Below are 6914 nucleotides of genomic sequence, written 5' to 3'. Positions count from 1 at the left end.
CAGAGAAGAAATGAGGAAGAAACTTAGGTATCGAAACTATATGCAATTAGAATCTTAGCTTTATTTTTCATCTCTTGTTAACGAGCTGCATTTCACATAGGGTCTCTTGACATAGGTGGTGATTATAGCTAACTTAGATAACATTTCTTCTGCATGTGTTCTTCGATTTCTGTTGTAATTTCGCTTCCAGACGAAAGTCTTGAACGATTATGTCTTTGGAACGCTCACACATAAATTCGAAATAAAATCTTTAGTTTTACAATTTGTTTTTAGTTTTGTCTTATTATTTTTCTGCATCATTTTGATTACTTGTTGGTTGCTCTGCAGAAAATTCGGACTTCATTTTCTTCACTAATAAATTTGAGAGTGTAAATATATAAATATATATAATAGTAAAATAATCATTTATTGTTATTTAATTTATTATTTACTATTATTATGTATTAAAATAGTAAAATACTTATTTTAAAAATAGAGGTTGTAGTGTGATATATTTTGTGAATATAGTTACATAATAAATGTTATTATTCTACATATTAAGTAATAATAAAACTTCTAACTCAATAATATAAAAAATCAAAATATAGTTTTGGTGTAAAATTTAGTGTTGTGGTTGGAGAAGGAAAAAATATTTATTGCTAAAATTACACTAAAATGGTGTGATTTTCACACTAAAATGAAATTGTGGGTTGGAAATGCCCTTATAGGATAAATATTTCTAAAACAAAATATATAATTGAAGTCACCCCACTCCATATATCACTTAAACAAAATATAAATCATTATTAAATACATTATTAAATACAGTTCAAGGGACTGTAGCGTGGCTAGTGTATTATGGGTTTTGGAGGCGAGGACGTCTACATGGTGGAGATCTCCTCGCTAATACTTCTGATGAATCTTGTTTGGCAATGCCACCTCTGCATGATCCTGATGGTGGTGTGTGTATGTACGGACCTGTTTCATACCTGAAATATTAGATTCGGATATGGTATAACTAGAACTAATACTTTTAAATGTCTTTTATAGATTATATTTATCAAACAAAAAATTATTTGAAACACACATAAGAAGTATCTAAGAAGAATTTCGTAGGATAGCTTTTTTACTTTATTTTCACAAAAGAACTTCAAGTAAGAGATAAAAAAAAAAATCTGATGCCTCTTTGGTGAACCATTTTTTTGATCATTTTTCTCTAAGAGTTCTTTTTGTGATAAAAATTTAAAGGTAACTATTTGACAGAATTTCCCAATATTTAAATATAACCTTATTAAAAACTGGGTTATTTTATAAGATTTTATGGTACTTTAAAGTATTTTGTTGTTAAAAATATGAATTTTCATTTTATAATTTTAGTGGTGTTTTTATTAATACTACTAAAATTTTCAGAATTAACCAGCAATATTAAAGTTATTTATGATTCTATGAAAGCTCAAACTTTTTAAAGTATAGTATTTGAATAAATGCACATTATACAAAACAAGTCCCTTGCTAGATCTATTTTCTTGTCCCAAAATTTAAAATATATCATTACTTTCAGACATCATTAAATCTAGGAAGGCTTGCTAAAACAACGTTCAAAAGTTTATTTTTTCAGAACAATGCTCTAACTTTTCATAATCACTGAAATAGATTCCACTATTCTTTTGATTCTTTATTTTTCCTAAAGTCACAACAGATACTCCTTTAAAGAATACAGAGATTTAAGATTCTAAATAATTATGGAACAAATTCTGTCATGCACTCCTCCCTACTGTTGTTTTCTGTAATTTTCTTTTTGATAATTATTTTTAGGGTTAAAATAAAAATGGTTAACAAAAAATTTCTACGGTTGTTTTTGCTCCTAATAATTAATGGTGAAGTTCTGATTCAACAAAAGCTCACATTTTTAATTAACTGTATTAGTTTTCTTGGGATCTTAATCTTTACCATTCAAAATATTGATTGAGGTATTCGTTTGAATTTACAGATATAGAGGTTTTTTTTAAAGACAAGAAAAGGTTATTAATTCTGATAGTATTGATGATTGAACTGACCTGAATGATCTGAAGCTCCTACAAGACCAACCACAGATAATAGCAAAAAAAGAAGACGAAACAGAGGAGCATGTGATGTCTTCATCGCCATTGCGCTCTTCTTCTTTCAAATAAATAAATTAATAGTAACTATCGAGAACTAACCCCCATAAAGATAACTATAGAGGTGACTTAACAGAAATAAGCTTTTATATATCGATGCATAAAGATAGCTATGTAGTATTTAAAGTAAAATGAACGCGGTTGATAGGGTTTTCAAACTCCACTATGAAGAAGTTGAATGCGGTTGGTAAGGTTTTCAAACTACACTTCTCACGAAATTTCCACTTGTCGCGATAAGATACGACTTTTTCCCTTGTTTACTTTTCAAAGTTCGCTATGCAGATGATGTTACATGTGTTCGCAACATTCGCAATTGGTGAAGATAGTGACTACACTGACATAATGATATGCTTCCATTACATACATGGATGAATTTCTATGATGTGAAGATTTCTTCCACAACTTTGTTATCTAACATATTCCAAAGGCAAAAAATACAATGATCGACAAACTTGCACAAGGTGATCGGAGTCTGCATTTAGCTACAATTTATGTTGATTCAGTTCTATTAAAGTGGTTCTAGGATTTGTAATCTAGCTAGATTTAGAATATTTTTTTTTGTTAAAAAATCAAGCTTTCCAAAAATAATTTGTTTTTTTTTAAGAAATATTTTTTAAAGTCATGTTCAAGAACTCGTTAGGCACTAGTTTTTTGCTTGGATTGGGCTTGGCGCCTACACAACAAATAAGAATTTTATCGAATATTAATTGGAGATTAGTTTTTTTTGTTTGATTTAATATATATATATATATATATATATTAAAATATGCTTACTATAGCAGTAAATTTGAGGTCTCCTAGTGGTTCAGATTCTTGATATTATGCAGAGCAAACCAACTTCGAGGCCCAATAGTGAATTTTCCTTATTTTATCCTTATAAATCTTGATAGACAAAAGTACAATATTGGAGAGAGAAAAAGAAGAAAATAAGGAGTGCAACTGGTAACCATCGTAGAAACACTAGGAACACATATAGGTGTTACTGGTAACCATCTTCACGTACCCTTACTTCTTTCAAAACTCAACTTCAAATTTAAGCACCTCTCAAGCAGCTGAACACCACTTAGCTTTCTATCCTACGCTATCTGGTTATCTCGATCCCAAAAGAATCAATAGAAAAAGAAAAAAATTAAATTGATCGATCTCTTTCTCGAAACAAACGAAAAGAAAAGAAAAGACGAAACATAAATCATGGATCAACTAAGCTCTCTCGGGGACTTGCTTAAGAATAAGAAAGAGAAATCCCATGTAAATACCATGGTATAAGGTTTTAACCTATTCATGGGGATTTCGTAAATATATTCTCTCATCATCACTTGTGGTATTTCCATTATAGTGTTCTGCAATCTTTTCCGAACTATCGGAGAAGTTATTTCTTGACCAATGCAACTGATACTGGAACCAATTCAACTTGTACTCCGACCACAACTACTTTCTAAGTTATTTACCCTTTGGACTTTGACTTCTCATTTTTGAACACTTCCCTTTCTATTTTGGCTTTCCGGTGCTTCATGAATATCCCAAGACTTTAAACATTGATACAGCCATTCAAATTTATGCACTATTTTCTTATGCCAACGACACTCTAATGCTTTATTCATCTTTATTTTACTTATTAGAACCTAAATTGTTCATCTAAACTTTCTTGGCTCGAATTTCCTTATTCGGTCATCCTTTGGCTATTTTCATGGTCATATAGCAACCATTTTCCGTTCAGCTGTTCTTTGGCTTCATCACGTCCTTATTATTATTCAGAGTTATTACAGTTCTGGTGGTTGCAAAGATGGTGAAAGTGAGAGCGAGTCAAGCTCTAAGTTCTCTTATCACGACGGTGTGGGGCAGTTTTCAACAGCGGCATGAGATAGCGGCGTAAGGAGGTGATCGACAGCAGTGTGAGACGACATTGTTTGGAAACAGCGTGAAGTGGTTTGAAATGATGAAGTATATAATAGTGTGAGGTTCGTGATCCACTACCAAGATTCCAAGAGATGGTGAGAAAAGATATGCATACTGCAGTAAGGAATTTCATAATAACGACAATGAGATTCATCAAACAGATTCCTTGAGGAGTCAAATCTCTTTGAAGACCGCTGAAAATTTTAGGTAACAATCTTCAAATTTTAGATCTAGATCTGAACAGGTGGAAATAAAGATAAGGGAGAAAACAGTGGTTAAAATTAAAGGATGATCAAGGATAAGGTAAGGTCAGGTGCCCGCCATCACGACTTCGAGCCCCGGCCACAGCGGATTTAACATCCCTTCCGCTGGGGCGCTGGACCCCCTACGGGGGGATAGTTGGGACTGTGGCTGCCCAAATACCAGAGTTATCAAAAAAAAAAAAAAAAAAAGGTAAGGTCAGGTGGGTTTGATGGGTCACACGGTTCCAGTAGGCGAACGCTGGTGACACTACAAGGGAAGTGGGAAAATATAGCATACGACAGTGGGCTTCAGAAATCAATGGACATAAACTATTCTCTCTCTCTCTTTTCTCTTCATATAAAGAAGAAATTTTATGCCATATCTAATTTTATTTTAAACATTTAAGAAGGATTGGCAGTGAAACTAAAATTTCTTACTTAGTTAAAAGAAAATGCAGATGAATTTTTTAACTCCATAACATCTATCTGAAAAATCAAAAGAAATAATAAATAAAAAAAAGAGATAAAATTTGCTTATAACAACTTTAAAGGTTATTTTAATTTGATCATGTTTTGGTTGAATGCATATTAAGTATGAGAGCTATCCAATTATCGGTGATACAATGTCCCGTTTGATAGGAGCACAAGGGAGATAAGTGAAATGCGAAAGGTCGAAAGTATTTGTTGCCCGGACTCTATCACCAATGATGAAAAAGTCGTTGTTTAAACATGATGATATTATTAATTGTGATACATTTGTTAGTAGTAGGACTAATCAATGTTTTATACAAAAGTATACATTAATTTGAGTTTTGTTAAATAAATCTAAAATCTATCTAAAAAAACTATGGAATTATATTCATCATATCTTACATTTCATCAATGTTGCGTCTCTAGAGTCCTATGAGACTGGTCTCTGGCGCCTATGATGTAGATTTGTGGCTTTTTCGTTGTGCCTCTCGGTTTGATCTTGTCGGAAGACTTTGGGTTTGTGTCTTGATTCATTTCTCGTGGTTAGCTCATGTGGTGCAGTAAGAGTATCTCCCAGTCTTGCCTTCAACATGGATTCACTATGACGACAGCCACAAAACTGTCCGGGCTGTTTTATTGTTTCACCTTGTAATCCTTCCAAGATATCTGGTGTGGCTTCTCAATATTTACTCTGATGCATGTTTGTTATTTCAAGCTTCGTTCGTTGGTTCTTGAAGTGGCACAAATATATGGTACGAGATGCTCCCGTTAAAGTTTTGTGGTAATTATGTGTCGAATAAAGGCAGTGGCACTAAACTCAGTTGGTTTGCAAGATGAGAATGGCAGTCAGAAGCACCTCTTTTGTTGTTTGAAGAGGTTTGTGTGCAACAGGATGTAGAGTGGAATGTTAGTATTTTTTATATTTTCAATATTTCTAATGAAAAACCATCCATATATGGTAAAATTTTATAAAGATATTTCATTCTTATATTTATACATTCATGATTATATTATTCTGTACTGTTTATGTTTTCGAATTTTTTCATATATAGTAAATACATGATACTAGTTTAGTATAATATCAATTTTAATGTTATGTTTATTTTTGTAGTTTGATAATAACGATCCATATTAATCTCCATGGTTTGATGAAGTTGTTCAAGGTCTGGTTGCAAGGATCACCACATCACCTATGTATTTCATACGAGGATTTACTTTGCATGCATATGAGTATGGAATATGCCAGGCAACAAGTAATTACGAAATATGTGCGAAAGATAAAACAGATTTCTACTGGATCTTGCAAGAGATTATTGAAGTGGAATTTTTGGGTTGGTGAAGATGAAATGCGTCCTCTTCAAATTTGAATGGTTTGGCCCTCTCATCAACGAAGGTGTTCGGTTTAAAAAAATTGGTGTTGTTGATGTCAATTTTGGACGAAGATACAACATATTCAAGATTTTCATATTAGCTTCGCAAACAGACAAATTAGCTTCATTCCGTACCTTTGGATCAAAGATTCGGGAATAACTTGGTTATCTGCTATCAAAGTTACACATCGTGGTCGAATAGTCGGCGGAGAAGAAACACCTTTACTAAAAGAATTGTGTATCAATGAAGTAGAGGTACCTGAATAAGAAACTGATTATGTCCTTCTTATTGAACCGCATAACTGTGAATATAAAGATAATTCTGAATAAATGACGGATGAAGCATGTGATGACGAGTTTGATGAAAGTAATGATCAGTGTAATGATGATGATAACTCGAATGATGAATCCGGATGACGTAATATGCTTAACCATTTTGCTGTCATATATAAATAAATTTCAGATTTATTTCATGTGTGTTTGTTTGATTATGATACATGTTCTCGAAATTTAAGGATTCATGAAATCATGTTAACAGGATAAGGCACTTATTTAGGGTTTAAGGGAAATTGGGGTTTAGGGGATAATATTAAGGGACTTGGGGTTTAGGGATTCAGATACAGTGCTCGTAGGGTCATCGTAATTCAGAAACACGGGATCTGGTAATTTTGTCATAACAGATATGTCGCAACGTCATCGTAGACTAGAAACGTGAGACATGGTAAATTCATCGTAACTCAAATTTCTCGCAACGTCGTCGTATTCTAGAAACGCGATATTGGACCACGATTTGTACC

General features: G+C 32.7%; 1 long non-coding RNA gene across 1 annotated transcript; it reads right to left on the bottom strand.

The window, feature by feature from the left end:
* Positions 1–613: 613 nt before the first annotated feature.
* On the bottom strand, positions 614–2357 carry LOC106351291. The gene is made up of 2 exons (XR_001271237.3): positions 2037–2357; positions 614–957 (listed from the first exon to the last, which is right to left on the bottom strand). It is a non-coding gene; the product is annotated as an uncharacterized LOC106351291 (long non-coding RNA).
* Positions 2358–6914: the final 4557 nt, after the last annotated feature.

This window comes from Brassica napus, chromosome C4 (genome assembly GCF_020379485.1).
Source record: "Brassica napus cultivar Da-Ae chromosome C4, Da-Ae, whole genome shotgun sequence".
Lineage (NCBI taxonomy): Eukaryota > Viridiplantae > Streptophyta > Magnoliopsida > Brassicales > Brassicaceae > Brassica > Brassica napus.
Note: the sequence above shows the minus strand (reverse complement) of the source record. Positions and strands in the feature narration are given on the sequence as shown.